At 40.9% G+C, this 12,372-nt stretch overlaps 1 long non-coding RNA gene across 3 annotated transcripts; it reads left to right on the forward strand.

Moving 5' to 3' along the window:
- The first annotated feature begins 2,494 nt into the window (after window positions 1–2,494).
- LOC124244062 (uncharacterized) lies at window positions 2,495–11,384 on the forward strand. 3 transcript variants are annotated; one of them, XR_006889873.1, is made up of 4 exons: window positions 2,495–2,571; window positions 3,670–3,810; window positions 9,160–9,608; window positions 11,101–11,384. It is a non-coding gene; the product is annotated as an uncharacterized LOC124244062 (long non-coding RNA). The 3 variants fall into 3 exon arrangements; XR_006889874.1 differs by lacking the exon at window positions 11,101–11,384 and having other exon boundaries at window positions 9,157–11,051; XR_006889872.1 differs by lacking the exon at window positions 11,101–11,384 and having other exon boundaries at window positions 9,160–11,051.
- The last annotated feature ends 988 nt before the right edge of the window (window positions 11,385–12,372 follow it).

Consider the following 12,372-nt stretch of genomic DNA (forward strand, 5'->3'; position numbering starts at 1 on the left):
CATCAGAACCGCACGTGTAGGACACAGGCTTTGGTTTTTACAGCTCTCCAGGTGCCTCCACTCGGCAGCCACAGCTGAGAACACTGCTCTGGGACCTGTGCAGGCCTCAGGAAGATAGGCTGAAAGGAAGCCTCGCCCAGCATCGTGCCCTGGGTCAGTGACAGGGCAGAGGGTGTCTGGGGACCCACCTCTGCCTCCCTGACAACAGGCTGTGCAGGGGTGCCTGGCCCAGCTCCACGCTGGCATGTGGATCCACAGGTGAGAGGATTGCTTTTTCTAACAGGATCCTTATAACACTGCTGGCGTTATGGGATGATGATAGACGGCTATATTTATCTAAGTGATATTCTGAGGGGCCTTCAGTCTAGTGGCACTTGATGTGAAGACTTCAGATGTCATTTTGCCTTCTCCCTTCAAACACAAGCTTTACTGCAAAAGGGCCGGTTACATTTCTATTTCTCTCCACCACAGGCTTTTGCTAACTCATGGTACTTTTTATTCGTTCTATTAAATATTCTTGAATATATTAAAATTGCTGAAATACACACACACACACACAAACGCACAAAGTCACACAGCTGGCTGCCATCTAGCTCAGCAGGGGCCCCAGGCAGAACGCTGGACTTCCGCCTTTATCCACAAGCCCAGTCTCCATCGGGTGCATCAGTTCTAATTACAGAGACTCTCCTGGTTCCTTGAGGCTGAGTTCCTGTTTTAATTACCCGCCTCAACTCCAATTCCTACTGCTTTGGGGCTTCACCTCTCTTGTTATTTCTTCCTGAACCAGAGTTCTAACTGCAACGTATCAAATTGCTTTAAGCCTGCAATTTGTGGACAGTTGTTCCTGAAGCCATCACCGATTCCTGCAGCACCTTCGGCTGCGCTTTGCGCACGGACACACCCTCCTGCTGGTGGCCATTAGTTGCCAAACTGGATCGTTATCCTCCTTGTCCCAGAGTCTTCCTAATCCCCACCACTGGGTTTGCCTCTGTCCCACACTGTTAGCTCCTCTCTGTCACCCCACTGCACTTAGTGGCATCCTCTCATGACCACGCAGGAGCACTTACTTAAGTAAGCAGTCAGTCCATTTTAGGTATTAATACATCTCATCCCCAAAGCTGTCTAGTGGTGTTTAAAATGCTTTGTAGAATATACATATAATTTACAATGCTTATTACCCAACAGATTAATAAAAGAATATCTATAGTTTATATGATTAAATACATTTTCATTCATTCAATAAATATTTAACCTGCCAGTCACAATTCCAGGTGTGTAGGATACAAGACAGACTAGATTCCTGCTCCATGGGGCTTACGTGTAGTTAGAGGAGACATATCAAGCAACTAAAGAAAATATTATTGAAGAATGGTAGGTGCTATGAAGCAAGTAGAACAGGGTGAAGTGATAGAGAGTGACTTTAAATTGGGTAGTTAATGAAGAGGTGATATTTGAACTGAGTGAATGACAGAAAGGTCTGGGGGGGAAAGTGTTGTAGAGAGATGAGCTAGGACAAAGGTCCCAGGTAGGAACAAGTTTGGCATCGATGGGGACCAGTAAGAAGTGGAAGTGGGTTTACTGGGGAGAGTGGTACCTGATGAAATCAAAGACAGAGAATCTAACGCCAACGTAAGGAGTTTGGATTTTATTCTAAGTGTCTTGGAAAGCCACCGACAGGTTTTAAATAAAGACCTGAGGTGGTCCGATTTCCGTTTGTAAAACATCACTTGGGTTGCCAGGCAGACGTTATAAGGGGCAGGAGTGGAAGCAGAGAGACCTGTTCAAAAGGAAAAATGTATCAGTGCAGACACACTTGGTCTGCTTGGATTAACGGGTTATAATATAGAGAGAAAGAAGTGGGTGGTCTCTGAATATATTTTGGGAGCAGAGTTGATACCACAAGGGGTCAGAGGTGTAGGAAAGTAAAGAAGCAAGAACAACTTGTAGATTGGAAGTTAAGCAAATGGCTAATTGTGGCATATTTTACTGAGATGGTGAAAACTGGGAGAAGAACAGATTTGGTAGAAGAAACCAAGAGATCTGTAAACAAGTTAAGTTTAAGATGCCTGTTCGGCACGAATCACTAAATAATCTGTTACACACTCAATGAACTGGGCAATTTACACAGAAAATAAGAAAGCATAGCATCCCTACACTTTAAAAGATCTAAATAACGTTCAGTACGGGACAATGGCACACTCTGGCTATCAAATAATGTCGTCAATACTATTTTATTTTATTATTAGTGCTTTCAACAAATTGGCCAAAAAATACTTTTGACAGTCATCTGGTATTCAACACACACATCTAACCTGGTGCCCATGGAATTGCAGAGTGTGTCAGTGGTAGAGCGAACAGACGGAGCTGGGGAGGGATATGTGGAGGGAGTCAAATACAAGTCCTCTCACATTTCATCCTGGCTGCTGACTAACATCCGAGTATGGGAGGGAATTTCTGCTGAGGTCCTGCTTTCTTTTTCCACCCTTAGCTCCGCCATGACCCTGGGAGTACAGCACCCTGACCAGGAGCTCTCCCAACTCTCCTTCAAGGATTCCAGGCTCCAGCTCTAAGGTATTGATTCAAACATGGACTTGATAGCACTCACATCAAAGTTTTGAATTTCAACAACTCTGGGAAGTAGTTGATTGCTACTTTTTTCTGAATTATTATTGTAGAGACTTTGGAAATTATAGTAAAGAAAATAAGCATCATTCATGATATCCTCAGCCCAGAGAGAAACAGCCTTCACCTTTTGATGTATTTTCTTCAAATATACATATATATACACACATGCATATTTTGCTTTTATAAAATTGGTTTCCTGCTTTTTTCACTTAAAAATATATACATTTCCCCATGTCATTACTTTTCTAAAACATGGTCGTGAATGACTACAATCATATGAATATCCCATTTTTTTTTAACTATCCCATACTGACAGATATTAAGATTCTTGAAGATAAATCTTTGTTTATGTATCTGATGCATTTTTTAAATTTGTAATTAATTTTATTCTTTCCTAGAAATTAAATAACCGGGTCAAAAAATAAGAATTTTAAGGCAAATTGTCTGCCACCAGAATTATGCTAGTAATGATGACAACAGCTGTTTGAAATTGCCTATTTCACCACAGCCATTAAGTGTGGCTGTAAGATTTTCTCAATTTGGAAAAAAATAAAGAAAAATGGCATTTTGTCTATTTAAGAGGATTTTTTTTTATTACAGTTTCAGTCTGAACACTTTTAGACGTCTTTTGGCCACAATCATGAGTGAGTGTATTGATAATTTGCCCATTATTCTATTAAGAAAGTTTAGTATTGATTTAGGAAGCCCTTTACATAGTAATAAATGAAAACTGTTGAAAGTGAAAGTGACATCATTGTAAACATTTTCCTAGTTTATCCCTTACTTTTTAATTTTTACTTTTGTTTCATTCTTGAATCATACTTTTTGACGGAATATTGCAAAATTAATAGCAGATATTTGGGAGTCAGACCTGAGATCGAATCCTGGCTCTGCCTCTTACCGGCTGTGTCCTTTCAAATTATTTAACTTCTCTAAACCTCAATCTCACTATTTTTTAAAGTTACTGTAATAAGACCAATGTGGCAAGTTTATGGTAAAACATGAATAAAATAATAATAATGATAATTTTACCATTTGTTTCAGGTACTATATGCTCTTTTATGTGGATCATCTCGTTTCATCCTCGCGGCAGCCTTATTAGGAATCTTCTGACATTAGGGCAGATTACTCATGATGGAAAATGCAAATGCCGGGCTCTGGGGAGGCCTGTCGTAAAGGAACCTGGTAAGCTTTATTGATCCCAGCGTTTGCCAAACTTATTTAATCACAGAAATTATTTTTCAGGTAGAAACTCATTAACGTTACTCAGTACTGACATTTCAAGGACAAACTTATTTTTAATTAAATTTTGTTTTGAGATAATTGCAGATTCAGATGCAGTTGTAAGAAATAATACAGAGAGATGCCACAGGTCCTTTAGCCAGTTTTCCCCAATGATAACCTCTTGCAAAACTATAGGACAATATGGCATCCAGGACAGGGCATTGACACAGCCAAGATACATGCACCTCACCTCAAGAATCCATCCTGCTGAATTTCTACAGCCACACTCACTTCTCTTCCACCCACCCTCTCTTTAAGCCAAACTTTTTTCCAGAGTGGCTGCACATTTTCCCTTCCCATTAGCAACATATGAGTGATCTAGGCTCTCCACAGCCTTCCCAGCATTTGGTGTTGTCACTATTTTTTGGTTTAGACATTCTGATGGACGTGTACAGGCATTTCACTTTGGTTTTAATTGACATTTCCTAATGGCTAATGATGCTGAATGTCTTTTCTTGTGCTTATGTACCATCTGAATATCTTCTTCAGTGAAATCTCTCTCCATGTCTTTTGCCCACATCTTAACTGGATTTTTTAAGCTCAAATCTCAAGTTATTTAGTTATTCTAGATGCTAGTTCTTTGTTGTATATATGGTTTCAGACATGTTCTCCCACTCTGTTGCTTGTCTTTTCATACTCTCAACAGGGTCTTTCATAGACCAAAAGTTTTTAACTTTGATAAAGTCCGACTTCCCAATGATGTTTTCCCTGGGTTTAGGATTCCAAATGACAGTTCTTTCAGCATTTGAAAAACAAAGTGCCACTTTTTTCCTGGCCTCCATGATTTCTGATAAGAAATTCACTATATTCTAATTGTTTTCTCCCTATAGATAAGGTGTCATTTTCCTCTGATTTCAAGATTTTCATCTTTGTATTTAGCTGTCAGCAGTGTAATGATGATGTGTCTTTGGCATGGATTTCTTTTGGTTTTATCTTTTTCAGGGCTTGCTCAGCTTTTCAGGTCTTTAGGTTTATGTCTCTTGCGAAATTTGGAAAGTTTTCAATCATTATTTTTTGGGTACTTTTTCAGCCTCACTGTGATATTGTGATTTATAATAAGAAATATATATTTGGTCTTCCTCCCCTTCCTGTCACAGAGCTCCTGAAACCCTAAGTGTGAGACCCAATAAAGGTGTCTTTTGTTATGTTAATGAGGTGACTTTGGGAATGCCCCTCGGTCATCTAAGGATGGGGGCTGCTTGCCAGTGGAGCCACCCATTTCGTTAGAGGATTGGAACTTTCAGCCCCACTCCCTGACCCCTAGGGAGGAGAGGGGGCTGGAGGTTGAATCAACTGCCAATGGCCAGTGATTTAATCAATCATGCCTATGTAATGAACCCTCTGTAAAAACCCAAAAGGACAGGGTTCAGAGAACTTCCAGGTCAGGGAACAGGTGGAGATGCTAGGAGAGTGGCATGCTCAGAAACCGTGGAAGCTCTGCACCCCTTACCACATACCTTGCCCCATGCATCTCTTCCATCTGGCTGTTACTAAGTTATATCCTTTTATATGAAACCAGTGATCTGTAACAAAGCTGTTTCTCTGACTTCTATGGACCACTCTAGCAAATTAATCAAACCTGAGGAGAGGGTCTTGGGAATCTTCAATCTATAGCCAGTCTGTTGGAAGCACAGGTGATGATACAAATGTTTTATCATTTGTTATAGCCCTATAGGTCCCTGAGGTTCTGCTCATTGTTTTTCAATCTGATATCCCTTTACTCTTGTTGAAGCAAATAACAAATAACCATTCTATACGTAAGAGAGAGAAAGTGAATTTTACTTGAGCCAGGATGAGGACTATAATCCAGGAAGGCAGTCTCCACAAAAGAAGAATGTTCTGGAGAAGAATTGTTTTTGGTACAGTTTTATACCTTTTTAGAACAAAGAACATACATCAAACATGCCCAGGATACATGTTCATCAAAGTTTCAAAGAGACATTCTGTTGCAAATTAGCAGGTCAATGTGACCTGATGTCCGGAAAAGGAAACTTATCTTCGGGAGTACTGATATGGCCGTTACTTGATACGTTACCCAAGAGCGGCATGGCATCATAGAAGAGGACTTAGGGATTCTTATCTTCAAAGAGTGCATTCTCTTGCTTTGAGATAATGTTTAATGCACTCTTTAATGGTTAATGCAGATGTACAGTGTATGTTTGACAAGCTGTAAGTCAGGCTTCTTTAGTTCAGGCTGATTTAAAATCTTTGTCTGGTGAATCTACCATTTCTGTCATCCTGGTGTTTCTTTTTTCGTTTCACTTGCAATCTTCCTGATTCTTGATATGATGACTGATTTTCTTTTGAAACTTGGATATTTTGGTATTATGTTATGAGACTCTGGATCTTATTTAACCTTCTGTTACAGGCTCTTTCTGGCCCTGGTCCAGCTTGGGCAGTAGGGGACGCTGCCTCATTTGCCAGGTGCAGATAGAAGTCTGTGTTTCCCACTCAGCTTGCATCGACACCCAGTGAGGGGGCTCCTCATTTCTGCTGGGTGGAGATGGCAGTTCCAGCTCCCTGCTTGTCCTTCTCTGACACCACCCCGGAAGGGACGTTAAGTTGCCTCATTACAGCCTCTCAAGAATCGAAGTCTAGGTTCCCCACACAGCCTTTACTGGTGGGGGTGGGAGTAGGGCCACAGTTTTTCCTATGCTATTGGCTGGAAGAGAGTGGTTATTGTCTAGAAGTTTTCTGTTGTGCTAGGTTGCCCTTTTCCTGGAGCTTTGACTAGAGAGGGCAAGTTTTGTTGGGATCTTTTGATCCATGTCTGTTGGCATTTCCAGATGGCTGGCTTCTTCAGCTGCAAACCTGAGATACACGAGGCAAAAAGGAACTCTAGGAAATTCACCGAGGTCCCATGCTACCTAGCTGGTCTGCCTGTTCTCTCCACCTTTCCGAGTTGTGTTTGTTTTATATATAGCTTCCAGGATTTTTAGTTGTACTTGTCAGAGAAGCGGGGAAAATTATATCTGCTCTATCTTCCCTGAAACAGAAGCCTTTCAAGGGCACACTTGGAGAAATACAGCTCTTTATCATGCTTTGCCATTGTGTTGCAACATCCCAATATGTTCAAAGTACTTTGTTACTTATAAAATGCCAAGGCTTATAAATGACTTACTCTTTGATAGATTAGAGCAGATACAAAGTTATCTCACCTTCCTGTTAGTTTTTGCAGGATAACCAACCACCCCAAAACTTAGTAGCTTGAAACAATAACCGTTAATAAATAAGCTAAATAGCTCATGGAGGGTCAGAAATTTGGGCTGGGTTCCTAGGTACTTCTGTTCTTGACTGGGCTCCTTCATGTGTTTGTGAGTCAGCTTCATGAGTCAGCTAAAGTCACCCCTAGGCTGGGCTCCTCATATCTGGGGCTCCAGCTGGACAGCAGGGCTGACTCAGGACTGGTATACATGGTCTCTCATCCTGCAGGAAGCTAGCGAGGTCTGTTCACATATGGGAGTCAGGATCCAGGAGAGAGAGCAGAAATGTGCATGGCCTCTTGAGGTCTAGGTGTGGCTTTGGCACACGGTCAATTTTACTTCATTCTAATGGCCAAAGGAAGGCTCAAAGTCCATCCAGATTCAAAGCATGGGGGAAAAAGACTCCATGAGAAGCAGCAAAGTCAGTTTATAAAGAATGTGGATTAAGGGAGGGGTGGAGGACTTTGGCCAGTTTTTCAATCTACACATCCCTGTAACAATGTCTTCTCCCTTACTTTGTCTAATGTGCTTTCTTGAGTAGGAAAAAACCTGGCCAGTAATTGCTCATAACCACTGGATAAACTCATGGGAGAATGTCACATGTTTCAGAGTCACTGGTAATAGCAGGAAACAGCTGATAGCCAGTCAGGGTGATTGACCTAAAATGCAAATCTGATCATGTCACTCATGAATTTAAGACTCTTAAATGACTTCGCAGTGTCTACAAAGAATTCCAAACTCAGCATAACATATAAGGCTGGTTGTGAACTCACCATCCTCCCTCCTATCTCACGCTCTGCTCACATATTCCCTTGGGATCTGCTCACAATTCCCTTGCACTCTGTGTGGTGTTCTAGACTTTCCACAATCCTTTGTGCAATTTCTTCTGTCTGCAGTACCTTTCCCCACCTGCTCCTCAGCCATCTTCTCTGTCCGGCTAGCTCCCCCTCCTTCCAGGCTTAACATATGGGTCCTGCCCTCGAGGTAGGCTTCTCTGGCTATCCCTTCCTCCCAGGCTGGATTCATTGACTCATCTCTGTGCTCAAAACGTGCCTTGTGCATCATGCTAATTGGGTATTTCTCATATTATATTGAAATTTTCCATTTATAAATCTGGCTTCCCCACTAGACTGTGAGTTCCTCCAAGACAGAAAGCCCATTCTTATTTAACTTTGTAGCTATACTGCCTAACACAGTGCATATAATATTGAATAAATAATATAGCAGATACTAGTGGTCTCCGCATCCGTATCTCTGGGGCCTTACCTCTTTCCTGTGCTCTGGGTTTGACTTCCATCTGCTGGCTCATGGCAATTCTAGCTCCTCTTGAAGTAGTTCTCTGTCCTTGTTTCTTCACATAAATAAAAGGTGGGGCAGAAATGCCTCCTATTTGAAAATGACCTAAAAAGAAAACAGTGATTTTTATATGCCTCAGCCAAAAAAAATGAATTTATAATAATTTGTTTATGGGATGAGGCATGCTTTGGTCTTAGTAGTTGAGGCCTCAGCTTTGGAATCAGAGCAATCTGGGTTCGAGTCTCTTTCTCATTAGATATTCGATGTAGGCAAAGAATCCAGCCTCTCAGTTACTTCATCTGTAAAACGGAGCCAGTATAACTGGGTTGTTGTGAGAATTAAATGATATGATCCTTGCAGACTGCATAAATACATGGAAAATTGCTATGATTGTTTTTGTTTTCAGGAAGGTTATGGCTAGAAATTTGCATATCTATACATAATCTGAAAAAAGAGTTTTGCAGAGGTCGTGCACTGAAAAAGCAAGTGTTTGTTGTAAAACCCAGAAAAACGTCCTTGCACAGAGGCATAAAAAGGTTAACTTCTTACATTTCAGATTGTCCAAGACCCAGTGATCTTTGGCCCTTTTTCAGGTTAAAGGGATAGAGTGAATTGGAGCAATTGATCTCTAGAGGCAGGGTTTGCTAGAGTCTCTAAAGGGGTGTGTGTGTGTGTGTGTGTGTGTGTGTGTTATAAAAAACTGGAAACTTCTCTGCTAAATGCTCTGTAAATAATTCTGTTGGATTAGCAGAACCTGCAAAAAATATGGCGACTGAAACCAGAACCGTCAGTATGCTCTGCTATGCTGTGGTTCTCAAAGGCTCTTATGCAAAAGCGATTTCAGCAAAGCTGCTCTGGTGGAAGAGGGAGAGGATGCCCGCCCTGCTTTTCCTTAAAGTGCCTGCCCCCCTCCTTGTGGGTACGGGGAACTGGGAGACCTGAGTTCCAGACTGAACTATCCCACTGACTGTGTGTGATCTTGAACAAGTTCCAGCCTCTCTGTTCTTAATTCTCTCAACCATAAGATGAAGAGATCCCACGGTCCCTTCCATTCTAATAGCTATGATTTTCAAAGTCTTCCTACCAGCTTTCTCTGGAGCCCCTCCAGTCTCTCTGAGCTATGGGAGCTCCACTTGTGGCTTCCATCTTCGGCGAAGGTTGTGCTTTTCCCTTATCCAATGAGGAGTCAGAATTTTCGAGGTAACTAAATGATACTGTATCTAGTGCTGTAGATGAGATGATAGGTTGTGCCTGTCCAAATTTGCATTGTGGTTCGGGAGAAACTAGGAAAAACAAACATTGGAAGCCACAGATAATGAGCTAGTGTTCAGAATGCAAGGGGCAGGATTTCTGTAAACAATAATAACATTGATGACAATAAACAACCAATGTGCATATATGGGTAACAATCAGCATTAATTGTATTTAAATCTACACCTCAGATACTTTTTGCTATCGTGTGAGAATGGTGATCCTCGATTCTGGTTGGGGATTCCACATTCCAGAAGTCTCCTCATACCCACCCCATGTATACACAGAAATTCCAAACCCAATTGATGTGGGTAGGGCTTAGTTTTCTGTATTTGGGGAATTCTGAAGTCAGCCAAGGTTGAGAATCAATGTATTTAGAGAGCTGATGGGCCTGTCTGCTGCTACCTCCAGGCAGACATTTCCATATGCCCATCAAAAGCAAGTAACAAAACCGAAATCCTTTTATCATTTACCTGAGTAAATCTAGCTTTCAGCGACTGTCATTATTGTTTCACTATCACCCAACCCTGGTTTGGCATGCAATAGACAAAGTTAATATTTATACTGTTTACGAAACAGTTCCGTAAGTACTGGAACCACGGCCCGCAGAAGCCAATTTGCTGCATCATGATCATGTTGGAACTCTCTGTTGGCCATTCAGTGGTCTGTGTGGCAGAGAGTTCAGGGACTTCGGACTATCAAAGCCTCAGACTTTGCAAGTGCCAGATAATAGCTCCTGATCTTCAATAATGTGACCATATATATAAAAAAAGTTTGGGCAAGCAGGATAATATTGCTCCTGCTGAAGCTTATTGCCTGGCACCGTAACCTTGTTTACTTGTTCTCTGAGAGGACTGGCATCCCCGGTTCCAGCCCTGTGCTGCCAGCAGCTGTCCCTAAGTGATTAATGCAAGCAGGCAGATAAACCTCGGGTCATTTCTAAATCGGAGAACTACCTGAAAATTAATACACCAGCTTAACCTCGTCTGACTAGGATTGAAGATTTTCTCAAACTGATGTCCGTTTGACGTCGTGGCGGGGCTGAAGCTGCCCTTACTCTAAATCATACCTCTGTCACGGTGATTCAATCACCCATTTGCTTAACTCGGTCAACAAACTCATATTTCCAAGTAGTACTCCTCAAAAGAGCTTCAGAGTGGACTCGGAAAGCATCTCCTGCTTTCTTCCCTGCCTCTAAGACCAAGAAAACCAAGCGTCAGAAATGAAGAATTTCAGTGAATGGGGTCTACTAATTGGATCCTGTCTGTGCAGGGTTTTCAATCAGACTCCACAGTTTGCCTTTTCTAAAACACAGAATATCTCCCCACTTCGAAAGAGCTCAATAAATGATTTTAAAAGAAATAAAAACATTATTCTTTTTGTCTCAATAATTCCATTGCTGGTGCTTTATAGTCTGCCTTTTTTTCCTCTTCCATGCTAGAAGGAAAGAAGAGAGGAAGGATGGGAGGAAAGAAAGGAAGAAGAAAGCATGTTACGTGAATAGATGTGCTTCAAACAAGAGAGATGCTAGTTAAGTAAATTGTGGTATATCAATCTGATATATTATAAATTGTATAATTTTAGTATTATGACTATTATAAAATTATAATTATGAAGAGTATAGAATAACATGAATATGCTATGTTTGTGTGAAAAAAGCAAAATGTAACAATACATCCACACTCTACATTGTAAATGTACGTATGCATAAGAATAAGAACTAGCAAGAAATATGGAAAATAAAAAGTTGATATCTGGTAGCTGTGGAATAATGAGGTCTTTTATTCATTTTCAAAATTTCTACTACTGGTGTTACAATATGGGTTGTACAATAAAGAAAGTAACAATATCTCTTTTTTATAATAGCTTAAATGCTCTCTTATAAGATTGATCTAATGCTTAAGTGTACTCCAAAAAGTATAAACTCATTCTATCCTGAGAAGGCTTGAAGCTTCTTGAAGATTTCATAGATGTATAATATTTAATATTTATAACACGGGTAGAACATATATATTATTACCCCTTGTTTGATAGATGAAGACTCAGAGGTGCTGAGACATGCCTGGTTCGACCAAGGTTGTATCATTTATCAGTGACAAGCAGGAACAGAAGGAAGAACACTGTAAATCCCCGAGCGCTGAAACTAAATCCAGTTCACAGTCTCGACCGTATTTTTCAGAGAGCCCAGTAGAGTACCACATCCTCTGTGGGAACTTGGTGAACACTGGTTTTTTTAAGCGCTACGATTAGTATAGTATAAGAGACTGTTCGCCAGTCTTCCTGACTCCAGCCTCACCTTTGTCTAATTCATCATACACATACAACTGTGAGATGAATCTTGAAATAGAGCATACATCATGTCACTCCTTGGGTCAAGAACCAAAAATGACTACAAATTAATAGTTGGATTCTAGAGGCTGGTTTCCAGAGCCATCCATAACTCCACTCCACTCCAGCTAAAGATTTTGCTTAAAACTACCTGAGTATATATCCCTTCTGGCTTCTGGTCCAGCCAAGCTCCCTAAAACCTTCCATGTGGTGGGTAATCCCCTACAACAATTCTTAAATTTTGTATTTTCATTTTCGTGTTAATCTAAACAGAAAAATATTTTTAAAAATCTGGGTTCTTTGGATGACCCCTTATAATTGAGTGCTGACACTCAGTGTTGGTGCCTGGTTTCTTGTCTATACTTAGGATCATATTGGCATCAAG

The sequence above is a fragment of the Equus quagga genome, chromosome 8, assembly GCF_021613505.1.
Source record: "Equus quagga isolate Etosha38 chromosome 8, UCLA_HA_Equagga_1.0, whole genome shotgun sequence".
Classification (NCBI taxonomy): domain Eukaryota; kingdom Metazoa; phylum Chordata; class Mammalia; order Perissodactyla; family Equidae; genus Equus; species Equus quagga.